Source organism: Syngnathus scovelli, chromosome 11 (assembly GCF_024217435.2).
Source record: "Syngnathus scovelli strain Florida chromosome 11, RoL_Ssco_1.2, whole genome shotgun sequence".
Taxonomy (NCBI): domain Eukaryota; kingdom Metazoa; phylum Chordata; class Actinopteri; order Syngnathiformes; family Syngnathidae; genus Syngnathus; species Syngnathus scovelli.
This window is the reverse complement of record NC_090857.1, coordinates 5384766-5399016: the sequence shown is the minus strand read 5'-3', so window position 1 is coordinate 5399016 and position 14251 is coordinate 5384766. Positions and strand designations below refer to the sequence as shown.

At 41.3% G+C, this 14251-nt stretch overlaps 1 protein-coding gene across 5 annotated transcripts in view; it reads right to left on the bottom strand.

The window, feature by feature from the left end:
- dlgap4b (discs, large (Drosophila) homolog-associated protein 4b) overlaps positions 1-14251 on the bottom strand; it is a 51960-nt gene that overhangs the window by 19315 nt on the left and 18394 nt on the right. For all 5 annotated transcript variants that reach the window (XM_049732779.1, XM_049732778.1, XM_049732780.1 and 2 more), the window contains one exon: positions 1194-1233. The gene's annotated coding sequence lies outside the window, so the exon portion shown is untranslated. The remainder of the gene's footprint in view (positions 1-1193; positions 1234-14251) is intronic.

The window sequence follows — 14251 nt, the reverse complement described above, 5'->3', positions numbered from 1 at the left end:
CACAGCCACACTGCCAGCAGGATCGCCGTTTCGACAGGAAACTGCAAATCTATATGTGCACGAGAGGGTCTTACCCGTGTGAGACTGTTAATAAGAGTATTTTAATGCAACCGCCCCCCCCCTTCAAGGACGACAAGGACAGAATCTGCGTGGCTCGGAAAATATGAACACGAAAGAATGAATGACCGTGGCTTGACATTAAAGGATTTATTTAACAACATTGTGGATATTTTTTTTACGAAGCATAATCCTTAAAGTACAAACCAAGTGTGCCATTAATTTAGCTTTTAAGACTAGCAACATGGTGGAGAAGACTTCTCGAGAGAGTTGCATTTATTTATGGCAGCGTTTGTGCAACTTGTTCTTACTTATTTAAATATTCTGCTGCCACTGACAGCTCAAGGCAAGAAAAATAAGAGGGAGGGAAAGACGAGACAATATAAAAACACTGCAGAAAAATTGCAGGTTTACATAAGTGTGGCATTGTTACTAAACGATTATTATTCCATCCTATGACTAGTCATAAATTTGCTTACTTACAAAGAAATTGGCATTCACCAATTTTTATGGTTGTTTAGGAGAGACGCGAGATCATAAAAATGTACAAGCTTAAGAATGTTTTGGTTTTGAGTTGAATAAATGTAATTTGATCCCCTGCAACACAACCAGAATTCCAAGTAATTATCAACACTTATCATGTGCATAAATCACCATCAAGTTTCCTCAGTCTGGAGTTGCAAGAAAGATGGGAGAAATATTTTTCCGAGGTCCCAGCAGATGGTCTCCCAACAGTGATGTCAGTCTTTGGTTTTGTATTTCGTCATGCCTTATACATTTCAGCCTCTACTTCAAAGTTTACAGTCATCCTATCAAAGTCAAAAATGGAAATTTTCTACAGAAGTCACTGGAAAGCCTTACATCTTCATCTACATTGACATCGCCTTTAGCCCTCCTTGTGCTCGAGATGAAATATTTCTAAAACAGGAAACTGAAAGGAAGGTTGTATTTGAAATGGGAATTTCACTTTCTCTTCTTCCAGCGTGGACTCTTTGAAGTCCTGCCGGCGTGTTTGCAGTGGAATTTCAATTGCTTGCTGAAATGTTACACGCGTTCAAAGGTGAAGATGCTCCAGCATCACCGCTCCTTCATGTTCGACCTTCAACAACATAAACGATGAAGGTCAAAAGACTTACATTGGCATCTCATTTCCGTGAAGTTCTGATCCCAACGTTCCTGAAAAAGAAAACACGACATTATCAACCTAGATCACATTGTCACGCTTTACACACATCACCGAGCGTGTTCAAATAATCAGATGGCGGGCTAAAGCGCTTGAGGCCGAGTCATGTTCAAGTTCAAGCAAGGAAAAGTCGACTTTTCTTTGACCTACTTTCCTCCTCTACTCTCAATAGCGCATTTCAATGGCGGGATGCTCCCACTCATCCATATTCCGCCGGCTTTTATAACACCTGCAGGGTTTGAGACGCTTTGACAATGTTCAATGCGAACTTGGGTCACCCCCGCACTTCGGCAAACACTCTCAACCACGTGTCCTGTATGATAACACCACAAACGGGTTAACGCTCGCCACAAGATTGTGCTTTTGCATCTTCATGCGCATAAAAATCCATTTGAGTATTGATCTTTTTCTTCCTCCAGTATTATGCGTGTTCATTACATCCCAAGCAAAAACCGAACTGAAAGCCCAGCTATAGATTTTTTTTTTTTGACACACACTGTAGAAAACACCCATCGTTTCATAATGACCTTCAAAATGTAGCAGAAAACTTTTCCATAATCCATCACTTTGACAGGACATTTAAAACATGCACAAATGCTGCTGCGGCTTCCTTTTAACATTTGAGGCAGAGGGTATGTGTCAAAGACTCTCGGACAAATTATTAATAATAATAATAATAATAATAATAATAATAAATTATTATTATTATTATTATCTATTGGATTGAAGATCTAATTGGAGCAGCAAATTATTGCGGTTGTTAAATCCAAGTTTTTTCCAGCTGGCTTAAATAAATCCTCTTCTTTCTCAAGACAGTAATTCACACCTTTGTCACATCTCAGGTGGATTACAGTAACACACTTTATTTTGGAGTCAGTCAATCCTCCATCGAAATCCAAAACGCTCCTGCTTGCCTCTTGACGGCTTCTCATGAGAGGGAGCTCCTACTGTATATACAGTAACTTCTACTCTGACATCTGTGAGTTATTTTTAAAGATTCTATTTGCCGCCTCTTTTGGCCACACCACTGCCGATCGCAAACATTGAGCGAACATCTTTCCCCCCTCGTTGTGTTTCACTTTGATTTTTCAGAGTGCTATGACCTTTAAAAACAAAATGTCAAGAAACAAAGCCATGGAGTATCTACACCTCTTAGCTGTGTTAACGGCGCGAAAGGTCATCCTCAAAACAGCTTTAAGATCTTCATACAGAACTACAACAGAAATAAAAAAACACCAACGACAAGATATTAGACATTTCTAGTAGCACGAGTGCATGTCAAAGGTTAATTGAGAATAAGGAGTTGCTAAACTTACTATACCTATGACACTTTAAGGGATTGAAAGTAGATTTGTCTCGCAGCAGCAACCCCCTTGCTTCATTGCACACAACTGATTTGAAGGACTAATGTCAAACTGCACTTTGCAGGTTGCTTAAGCCACAGTGAGATAAATTAGAAATGAGATCGAGGCATCAGACTGGAAGGATCTGCTGATTGGGCCAAAAGCTCCTTTCACGGGCCAGGATGAGGAATGAGGTTTTTTTTTCCAAACCACATTGCAGGGAAGTGAAAGCCAATGATATCCTCTACCAGGTCTATTTTTCAACAGCCGTCCTAATGATATTCAATATCGCATTTGCACTTGATCCATTAGAGCGTGATTAGAGCCAACCAGGATCTGACCTGAAACTTAAACCTGATTAAGTGAAACTCTGATGTATTTTGACATAACTATGATGTGGAATAAAATTATGATACGCAAAGCAATTAATGAGTGCTGCATTGAAGCTGCATGCAAGTTTGACATCATCTAAACACCACTTGGTTGACTTCCTCCTCCACCAATCACCATCTGCTCTCTCATTTGGACATCCCCATGGTGCCTTTAGGGACCCCCAGAGCAGCTCACATAACACCCAATAGTGAACACTCAATAACCCAGAACTACAACTGCAAACATCTATCCAATCAGCAGATGCAGAACTTCTGGATAACTTTCAAGAAACCAGAATCAATGTTGTATTGAAAAAAAGGAAAAAAAATAAAATCCCTCATAGTCAGTATTTAATGATGAAATTCAATTGCTCCAAGATCAGGTCACAATGTTAAGGTCATAATGTTTAAACTGCATCAAAGCTCCCTCGGTGCTTTGGCAAACCAAACAGGAAAAGGCTGAAGAAGATAATGTTTCCTTTCGAGCAGTTTGTAGCCTTCAACGAGCAGATGGGAGACGACTCAAGTGCGAATCTAGCCGCTGAGGCAGCGTGACAACATTTTGGGAAATCATCGCATGCTCGTTTCAAAAAACCCTCAACATTTTAGGATCACCTCTCATGACTCAGTCGCTTGGTGACAACTCAAGCAGCTGGATGAATTGCAGCTCGCCTGCAATATTTGGAAGCGAGCGTGAGTCATCACGCCGCTGTTTGCCATCCTTCGGGAATCAGGAAGCACCAGGGTTGTTAGCGAACACATATCAAACAAAAATAACACCACGCTTCTTTTGAACATCATATTTTGTAGTCTTGTGTGGCAAAGTTCACATAGTGGCAAACTCCCACTTTGACAGCAAAAAAATAGCTAAAACATTCAACGATTATTTTTCCCTTGTTTTTCTTGAGTCTACCCCTCATTGAGATAATCGATGAAGCTGCTTTTATGTTTAGTGCCTCTGGAGGAAAGAAGTCATGGCAAGAGATTTATTTGTGTTGTTTGTTTCTCGCAATCTATTCATTATTTAAATCAATTCAAGACATCATCAGGATACATTAGTCAAGTCACATCGGTCCTTTGTCACCTCCACTTGAGTCTCCAGCACTTAGTCGAATCAATAAATACGTCAGCTGTTTTTAATGTCGTCCGCGCTCACGCTTTCATCGATCATTTGTGTCCTAACGGGGGGATGCAACGCGTTCAAGATATTCGTACAGTTTACATGCATCATGCTGCCTTCATCTACTCAAGAGAATCTGTCAGATGTGGACAGTCAAGTGGCAGACGGTGTAAATAGAGACTGCTGCTAGAATGCAGGCTGACAGTGAACACAGCATGCTCGCTCTGCAGGACCTGGCTCCAGAGACACAAACAGACACACACATATATCGAGCATTCTGTTTATGCATGGACACATAGCCATAAAGCTTGCTCATTGACACATTTCACAGGGGGAGCAGATAGACAGCACCTGTCACTCACGGGTGTCACTCTCGGCAGTAAAAATGAAATGAAAATAAGCTACACGTGCATATTACAGGCGAATGGAAAACAATAATGTGGGGTCTCTGAGGACGGAGTGATAAACTCAATTACCATGTGACTTTTTTGGAAGACTGCTACTCAAATTGCTGCGTGGTGCCTGTGGGAATGAAATGCTAAAAGGGATTATGTGAGGCTGAAGGTCGGGAGATGGAAAATAATGATGATATAAAGCTCCCCTATAGCTCCATTTTGTTGGAGTGTAACATAAATCTACTGCATGCCAATGTTTGCAAATGGAAACCGCTATTTATCACTTGGGACTTTGAAATTAGTGAAGGTTTGGTGGACTCGCTATTTATCACTTGGGACTTGTGAAGGTTTGGTGGAGTAGATTGAATCATTAACTAGGATTTCTATCGATCTGAACCTCATAGTATTTCTTTCCACTTAAATGAAAGCACACACAGGAGGAGCATTCAAATTCATTTGCCCCCTTATGTAATTTGTGTAAATTGCTGCTGCCTTCATGTGTTACATCAGCGAAGATTAATGAGTCCGTCTCTAAAGATGGCAAGCCATGATTACCTCCACTGAGCGTCACAGATGAGCCTGTGTTTAGGCTCATGAGCAGATCCTTTCCTTCCCGAACCTGGCCATTTTATGATGCAGTTGTTTTATGCTCTTTCTATACAGCTCTCACAATGTTTCTGTTTCTATGCAAAGTAGAGTTAATGGTTGGCTGCCCACATGTCGGCGTGGATGCTTTGTGGCTTTGGGCCAGCGTTGTCTTGTTATGTAACGCTGTCAGCGATGAGCTAAGCAACAACAGGTTACAGCTGCCAGCCGAGCCCAACAAGATGCGTTTGTGTCGGAATGATTTGCTCAATCGGCTCTTTCGCAAGGTTGCGGAGCAGCAATGCGCTCGATTGAGCACAAAGTGTCATCCGTCCATTCGTCCCAAGTGTCAATAGTGAACCTGCTGCGAAGTGTTTCTTTTTTTTCTAAATCATAATGCTGTATCAAAGGAAGTAATATATGCAACATTTCTACTCATGCAAAGTAATAGCAGCCATTACGCTAGCGGGATGACTCTCTCAGGAGACTTTTTTGGAAGCTTCCAGTGGGAGAAGTAGTTATTTGCACACATCACATTCAATAATGGCCCACCGAGAGTCACGGCATTAACAATGATGCAATTACCGCCGTCTGGAATATGGCCGACGGTACTGTCAACAACCTGCCTATGGCAGTAATTCTCAATTTAACATTGTGTTGATTAAGTTTGATCAGTCGCTGGCGGCAAAAAGTCCAACTTCATTCATTGCCCTGCCACTGTGATTGTGTTAGCCTTGAACACAACGCCGGCTTGCGCTTGCGCACAAAGGAAAAGCGAGCTGAGGAGATCAAACTAACTGGAACAAATGGCAGCACCTGGCCAGATGGCTCCAACGCACGGGTGGCAAAAGATGGATGGATGTTAGCGGGGAAGCTCGCATGAGATGAGGGAATTGGATTTTTATTAAAGTAAAGAAGACGGATGGCCGAGTCCCCAAAGTGGTGGTTCTGTCAGAGAGCGACTTGGAAAGAAGGCCAGCTTGTCACATTTAACAGACAAGAAAGAAAGACACATTGGAAATTGGAACAAGAACATGGCGGCCTACTGTAAAAGCTCATGGGATGCTCTCGGATGAGACAGCTGCTGCACTTAGTCGGAAGTGTATCTGGCCAGCTTCACTTTATGCTCAAATTTGATTGTCTTGTTCATCGTAACCTTGAACTTGCTCGGAAGTAGCTTGGAGAATCTTCCTCTGCTGAAAATGACACACTAAATGTATCACCTTCGACCAAATCGGGCACGTTGCACACTGACATGCAATTAGCATAATAGCTTCAAGGTCATCACAGCTCAAATTCCCCTGAGACAAATGGTGTCAGAAGTACATTTTTATGCTCACTTGACCCAGAAATGGGAGCACGGTGTTAGTCCTCTACAGTAATTCAATAAACACAGCGATCCAATTATATTGAACTTCCCATTTTCTTTAAGATAATGTCTACATGATACACGGCGTGAGCTAAACACTCAGTAAATTGGGATTGAGGGGCAAGGATAGTATTCTAGGCTAAGCACAGAATGAGCTCACTATGCTTTTTCCCCTCAGAGTGAGTCTATAAATTCTGCACGCCTGCCCTGCGGTTAGCTGGCAGTGTTAGCACAGCCTTTAAAAGACTGCATGAAACGGACATCTGGAGCGTCTTCAACCACAGGCACAAACATCTGCTGCAGCACAGTGGCAACAACATTGTGCCGGTCCAACTGTGCAAAGTGTTTCTCCAAGAATACACAAACACATTTCAGTTCTGGCTGGAGAAATTACATAATCGCCATTTGTTTTTAATTTGTTAAAAGCGACACACATAAATGGTGGAGAACTAAATCCTCATCAACATGTGTCACTAAAATGTAAGACGCTGTGCAAGTGGCAAGTGCTGGTCGGAAAATCCGAGTTTCTAAAATATCGTTAAAGCGAATACGGTTTAGCAGCATTAAATTGAATTAATGTAAGCAAAAGCGAAGGATTAAAATGATGAATTAATATTTTCAAACTTGAGACAACTTAAGCCATTTTTCTTATTCATATATTTTCCTCTCTGGGAAAAAAAAAAGTGGATTCCTGTGATTTAAATAAATAGGACTGTTGTTGCCCTGGGCTCTCCTTTAATTTTCCACTTCACATCCTGAGTCAGCCTGAGCAAATGGGACGAAAAAAAAGAAGACATGGCGGCCTGTTGCAGCAAAACCCAGCATGACCTGCAGAGGGGAAAGCTATAGGTGAAAGTGTGACATAATGGATGAATTCCCTGATTGGAAATTAAAAAAAAAGCCTTTAACCTAGTTAGTGACATGCTATGGCCATCCGCCTCATCACCGAGTCTATTTGTAAACGCACCTGAGCCAAAGTGAGCTCAGTTGCAACTCACGATTGTCTCGTCGTGTCGCAGACTTTGCGCTGGCATGATGCGTACTCCTCCGCCAAACAAGCAGCACGTCAGCCTCGAGCTTGACGGGATTGTGTTCTTTGACCGCCCACTGAGACTTAACACATCACATTGAAATTGCTAAGCAGAACCCGTAACTACTATTAGCCCTCTTTAAAGCGAATGACAGAGGCGGTTCTTTTGGAGACTGGCTCGGTGGAAAAAAAGCCTCGTCATCTGTCAACGACCCACTCGTGTTTTCTCTCGTCGCTGTCGTGAGCGTAATGAGATGTCTCCTCTGCTGTTTGCATTGCTGTGCCATAAAAGTCGATGGTGGAAGGGGGGGAATAGTTTCTCCGCTCTCTGCGTTGTTATTTTGACCCCCGCCTCCTCTCCATCCCCCCCGCTTTCACCCTATGCGACTGCAGAAAGCTCTTTAAAGATGCCCAAGGGCTTAACCACTTTAACATTATTACACGAGCATGTCTCACTCAAAGCAATCCCAAGCCAATTGAGAGGCTTACATCTTGACCATGCTAGCTCAGAGGAGAGAAGGTCCCGCCTGGCCTAGTGACATGACCAAACATCACTTGGTTGAGTCATGCAATCTTATGTAATTCTGTGATTTAAAATGCAGTTTGTTTCAGATCATCTATGTTTTTAGGAGTCAATGCAGTGTGTAATTAACATTTAGCATTTAATTTGCAGAAGACTTGTGAATTGTGTCCTAGCAGCTCCTTGTAAATTGCTGACTGTGCATGCACTGTTTTGACTTGTGAACAAAGACCATTTCTGAAGCAGAAGATTATTCGCTAATGCGTCAAATTGCCATAGTATAGCGCCAAGGACTTACTCAAAGTCAGATTTTGATTGCCTAAAGTACTGTAGCAGACCTTTATGAATAATTTTCACGAGCTTTACATTATTTGTGCTAATTAATGCAGCAGGAGATTTACCAAGTCATTTTGAAACTCAGCAGCGTCATTGCGCATTTTTCCAACTTCAATCATGCGTGCAACCGGGGCTGTGAACAATTATTGCTTGAAATAATTGGCAAAATTAAAATGCATTTTGCATGAATGTGTGCAAGGACAGCTTTAAATGCGCACGTCCTTTGATGATGATGGCACACATGTTTCAAAATGGAGGAAACAACAATTGAGGCGCATCGTCGGAGGTTTAAAATTATGGATCTAATCCCTTCCGAAAGAAAACCCCAAAATGAGGCTCAAGAGAAATAATCTGATCATTTTGGGTTATTTCTGCTCTCTGTTATTCATCGGATGTGTTCACAAAATGACAAAAAGAAAGCCCAGCTTGTGTTTTACTTGAGCTTTGTGGGTATCAATTGTCTCCATGCAGAATTTGTCTTAGCGGGCCAAATAGCAGGCCAGATTTGGCCCACAGGGCAGAGTTTGACACCAATAGTCTACATAATGACTTTTTCCAAGATGCTTTAATTTCAATGTCAATGTGCTGACAAAGCGATTCAATAGCTGAGAATGTTTTGATCTACTTGTAATCTTTGGGCTGTGTTCAATGGCAGCCATTAATGATGTACCTTGTCCGTGTGGGTGCCAGGATGAGACAGTTTCTTGCATCCTTCTGTTTTTTCAACCCTCCACCTCCACAAGTACAAACAAACTACCTGCTAAGCACAGAAAGTTACATAAACACTAACGCGCTTGTATTATTTGTAAGTGGAGCTCCAAATGGGTTTAGAAAACACAAGGGAATCTCAGGTTTTTAAAATGCTGCCAAAAATACTACCTTGAGGTTCTTCAGCTAGAAGTTCATGTAGAGTTTTGCTTTTCTCATTTTTTTTTGTGAGCTTTGCCATAGTACTGTATGATATGATAATATTATCTTACTTAATAATTATTAACTAATTATTTTTTATATATTATTATAAACTATATTATATATAAAATATTTTTTGATGCAGCTAAATGCTTGCGACAAAATTATAATGCACATGTTTGATGTTCTTATGTCGGCTTGGAGAAATTGCTCGGAAGTCTTCTTTTCATTAAATCAAATATTTTCCGTTTATATTTTTATACTTTCTCGTGAATACGTAGACGAGAAACAGATCCACGTTTCCGAAATGTGCCCGCAGCTCAGGCTAATTAAATGTTTTATTTGTTACTCGCAAGACCAGATGGGATACTCAATTGACACACAATCACGGCAGGCAGACACACAAGCAGATGTGCAACCCCGTTCCCTCGCTACAGGCCACTGGAATACACGTCTGCACTTACAAAATGGCACAATCACGGGCACACGCCACAAAACGCTGCCACCCCATCATCTTGGCTCACGACGTCATCACTATTTCTATCCACTAAACTCACAGATATGGAGCAGACGGCAGGTGGTTTAAAATCCTGAGCCAGACACGATCACCCATTACATTTCCGCAAAGTGCACCAGAAGTTATTGCGCTTTACGGCAGCGATGAAACATGAGGCGAGAAAAAAAAAAAAAAAGACAATCACAGATGGATGAGACGAGAGGCTGGGGCAACAAGAGGAGACCGAGGGGAAGTGGAACAAGGTCAGCTTGATGAGATAGCAACAGCAGGAAGCGATAGAGGAGCATCGAGATGAAAGTGGGATGTGACCCAATGACCTTAGGTGGGCTAGTGTGGATGCTTTGCCATCACATGGATGAGTAACTTTATGACATAAAAGCAAGGATAGCCAAAATTAGAGCGCTTTGATACAGCTTTGCACATGGCTCCACACACGCTGCGCTGACGTGTTCATGATGCCAAAGCTCCACTTGTGGCCAGATGACGTGGCCTTAATCTGCCCCGCCAGGGTTTATTTACCATTTTAAACACGTTAGCCCTTTTTGCAAATCGCAGCCGTCATGCTATTTGTGCATGTATGTGAGAAGTCTTCACTCTTGTGTTTGAATCGGAAACAGCACGCTTGGTAATAACATTTAGGGTAGACTTGGAGAGAAGTCTCGTTTGCTACATTTTATTATTTCAGCGTTATCGAGCATGGCTTTGGACTTTATCTAAATGCTTTACGCCTTAAAGAGGATTATTGGTGCACAGAGGCTTGAAAAGGTATCTTGGCATAGATAGTCTTAATCTCAGAGGAACAAATTCTTCCTCATCCTGAATGGAATAATGGAAAACTAATATACTCCACGGGATTTGTTGTCTATGTAGGCATGATAACAAAAGATATGGAAATTTAATTAAAATGATCCCACAGTAGCTCTGAATTACGTACAAAAGTTGCAAAAATGAGCAAATGGGAGTTCAGTAATAAAAACCGCGATGAATGCACCACTCCGCATAAAAAAAATAAAGTGGAGGATGACAAGTAAAAAAACTTTTAAAGGCCAACTGTTGAATAGAAAGTGATACCAGCTCACTTCTTGCACTTTGAATGAAATTCTCTAAAAATGGTACAAGCATGCTGAGGTTCCAGCAAAGTGAGAGAATATATTCATGCCTTTGTCAGCCATTGTTAGAAGAATATTTCAAATTCAGTAAAGCACATGAAGGCCATGCAACAGCAGCACGTGGACATTAGCAGGCTTTCTCAGGCTATTGCACAATACTCAGCTTCTATTTATTTTTATTATTACAATTTATCTTTTATGTTGCAATCATCAGACCGCCCAAAAATTCGGACATGTAAAAACAGAATTCGGCAATATAATCCATTTGACTTCTAACGACTTGAAGAATATAAATTCACTTGTTTGTTAAATTTCAAATCTAATTTTCTCATTTTTGTTCAATTCCGTATCAGATTTCCAAACAAAACTTTAGACGGCAGCAGTAAGTCCGTAGGCTGTTCATCCCAGCCCGGTTTATTTTAGTATTAGGTCCTCATCTGAGGATGACAAAGTGGCTGTGATTTGTCTCATTTTGGGTGTTCCACACGGTCCAATTACTGCTATAATTGAGGCCGACCTTGTTAATTAGCACATACGATAAATTGCTTTTCTGGTAGAGCAGAATGCAAGATGGAGGTGAGAAGGTGAACGTGTGAGATTGGAAAACCTACTCTACCTGGATGTCAGGCTGAGCCAAACATGTGCTATGTTAACAATTTCAAACACTTTCACCCATTTCATGCCTGACAGTCCGGTAAGGTCAAGAGTGTCAAACTTATTTTTGTCGTGGTCCACATTGTTGCTATGGCTTCCTGAGCAAGGCCATTACGGTTGTGAAGTTTGAACCCTTATAAATGTAATGGAACCTCTACTTATGAAGTTAATTGGTTCCGTGGTCGGGTTTGTAAGTGGAAATGTTTGTAAGTAGAAGCAACTTTTCCCGTAGGAATTAATGTAAAAGCAAATGATGCGTGCCGGGCTATCCTATTTTTCCATGTAAAACATAGAGAAAACCAAAACAACAGTTTTATTTTTGCTTTTTCAAACTTAATAATAATAAAAATTATTTTTAGGTTACATGAATTAACGGCAGGTTCCAGAGAATAGGATGGACATTTTCCAGAACATGCACATGATGAGATCATAACGTCTTCTCGATTTGGTGAAGCAAGCTGGGACTCATTAGCCGATGATATTTTGGTACTCCCTGTTCCAAGTAACTGTTGTATGTTTTGAAGTTTTGTTAAAGTCACAAGGCAGCTCAAGTGCGACAGCAGCTGTCGTGTTAGTCAGTTAAGACCTTGTGCACACCTACTGCATTCCACGGTTGTCTGATAGAAGCAAACGTTCCTCTTCCTACAATATTAAAATGGAAATGACGACTCTCTTTCAGTGTTTATCAAGGTCATACAGAAAAAAGGAATCGAAGGTTATTCCACTGGGGGGGAAAAACAACTTAATTATCAGTCGTGCATAAATAAAATGTGTTAAATTGATGTCATTTTGACCTCTTCTAAATTTGAATAATTCATGTTAACACATTTCAATCAGAAGATTGTTTCTTTGAGTTCTCTTATGGTGTTGTTTTACAAAACAGAGTTAAGGTTCCTAATTACAACTGATCCTTGTTGGCCAAATTATTGAGACCAGCCCGAGAGCTGGTGAAACAATAAAAGAAAATTAAGATCGCAGCGACAATTATTTGTTAATAACCTTTGTGCCCACTTTGCAAAGGGCAGCGTGGTTCTATCATGCTGCGATCAAATACGGTGAAGTCCAATGTGATCATTAACGACCAATGATTGTGTCCATCCTACCGACCTTCACATTCCTGTACATACGTTTCTATCGTAATTTGTGACCATTTGTACGCAGAGGTGCAGATCCTTAAAATTTAAGAATCAGACTCGGTTGGTGGAGCACTGGGTAGCACGTCTGCCTCACATTTAGGAGGGTGTGGGTTCGATTCCACCTCTGGCCCTCCATGTGTGGAGTTTGCATGTTCTCCCCGTGTCCGCGTGGGTTTTCTCTGGGCAATCTGGTTTCCTCCCACATCCCAAAAAACAAGGTCAATTGAGCACTCCAAATTGTCCCTAGGTGTGAGTGCGGATGGTTGTTTGTCTCGGTGTGCCCTGCGATTGGCTGGCAACCAGTTCAGGGTGCCCCCCGCCGACTGCCCGATGACAGCTGGGATAGGCTCCAGCACGCCCGCGACCCCCGTGGGGTCAAAGCGGTACAGAAAATGGATAGATGGATGGACTCGGTTGGCAAAACGACGCCAAGACATTCCTACTTTATAGGTTGCGCAACAATAGTGCAGACCTATCTACAAAAGAAATGAGAGGAGAGCCAATTCATCGATTGAAAAGTAAAGAAAAGGTAAGTGTGCAGAATTCGGAGGGAGAAGCATTTGCGAGAGTGAGATGTCATACCGAGACGTGATGAAAGCTAACGGCTCTTAGATGCGTATACGACTCTTAGCACTTCCTGCTGTCATTACAGATGAATTATGTATTAGGCTTATCAAAGTGATGGCAACAACAAATGGAGACCTAAATGAAAAAAAAAAAAAAACAGCATCAACAGTAAGCATCAGAGTGATACGGTGGACCAAATGTTCTTGTCAGCTGGGTGTCGAGCCCACGTCGTCGCTTAATCTCACTGTGAAATTCAAATTGTCTTCCATGACTGGAAGCTTGGCGGAGCTAAAAATAACAAGAAAAGTAGTTACATCGTGGGACTAGCCATAAATGTCTTGGACGGTAGAAAATGGGAGGGAGCTCATAAATTAATAATTTGAAGTATAAAAATTAGCTCCACACAAGCCATTCATCTTTGTAATGATTCGCACAGAAAATCAGGTAGGAACATTTCTGGCTCTGGTCATTTGGATTTAATTACAGCCCAATGTGGACGGTTGCTCAAAAATATGAAGGCAGTAGTGTGCAAGATAAATCCAAACAATCTACATGTAAATAATTGGTGCTCGATTGCCATCACGATAGGAATTTTACTTTTGTCTCCACCACATAAATGAGACTTAATTATATGCACGCAAAAAGCTGCAGTAACAATGGCGGACTCATTAAAATTGAAGCCACATTCACCATCATTTTACCCGGGAAATATATTCAATGTAATCAGACGTTCCTAATAATGATAACAACCGAGTAGGGGAGAACATAATTAGATTTGTTCATATTGTCAAAGAGAAGCAACACAATTCTTTGCTCTCTTCAAAGAATTATATTGTGCATTGGAGATCGCTTTCAGCCGTGGGCGAAGAGGTTTGTGTGAAGAGGGTCTTGGTGCAAAACAGTTAAAGAGACAAAACATCTCACACGGATTTGCCTCGAAGGTTCTACAGAATTTCTTAGCTTCAGGCAACTGGAATGATGACAATGATACACCCCAACTATTTTTTTAAAATTTGTATTCTAATTTAAGATTGATTTAATTTATTGATT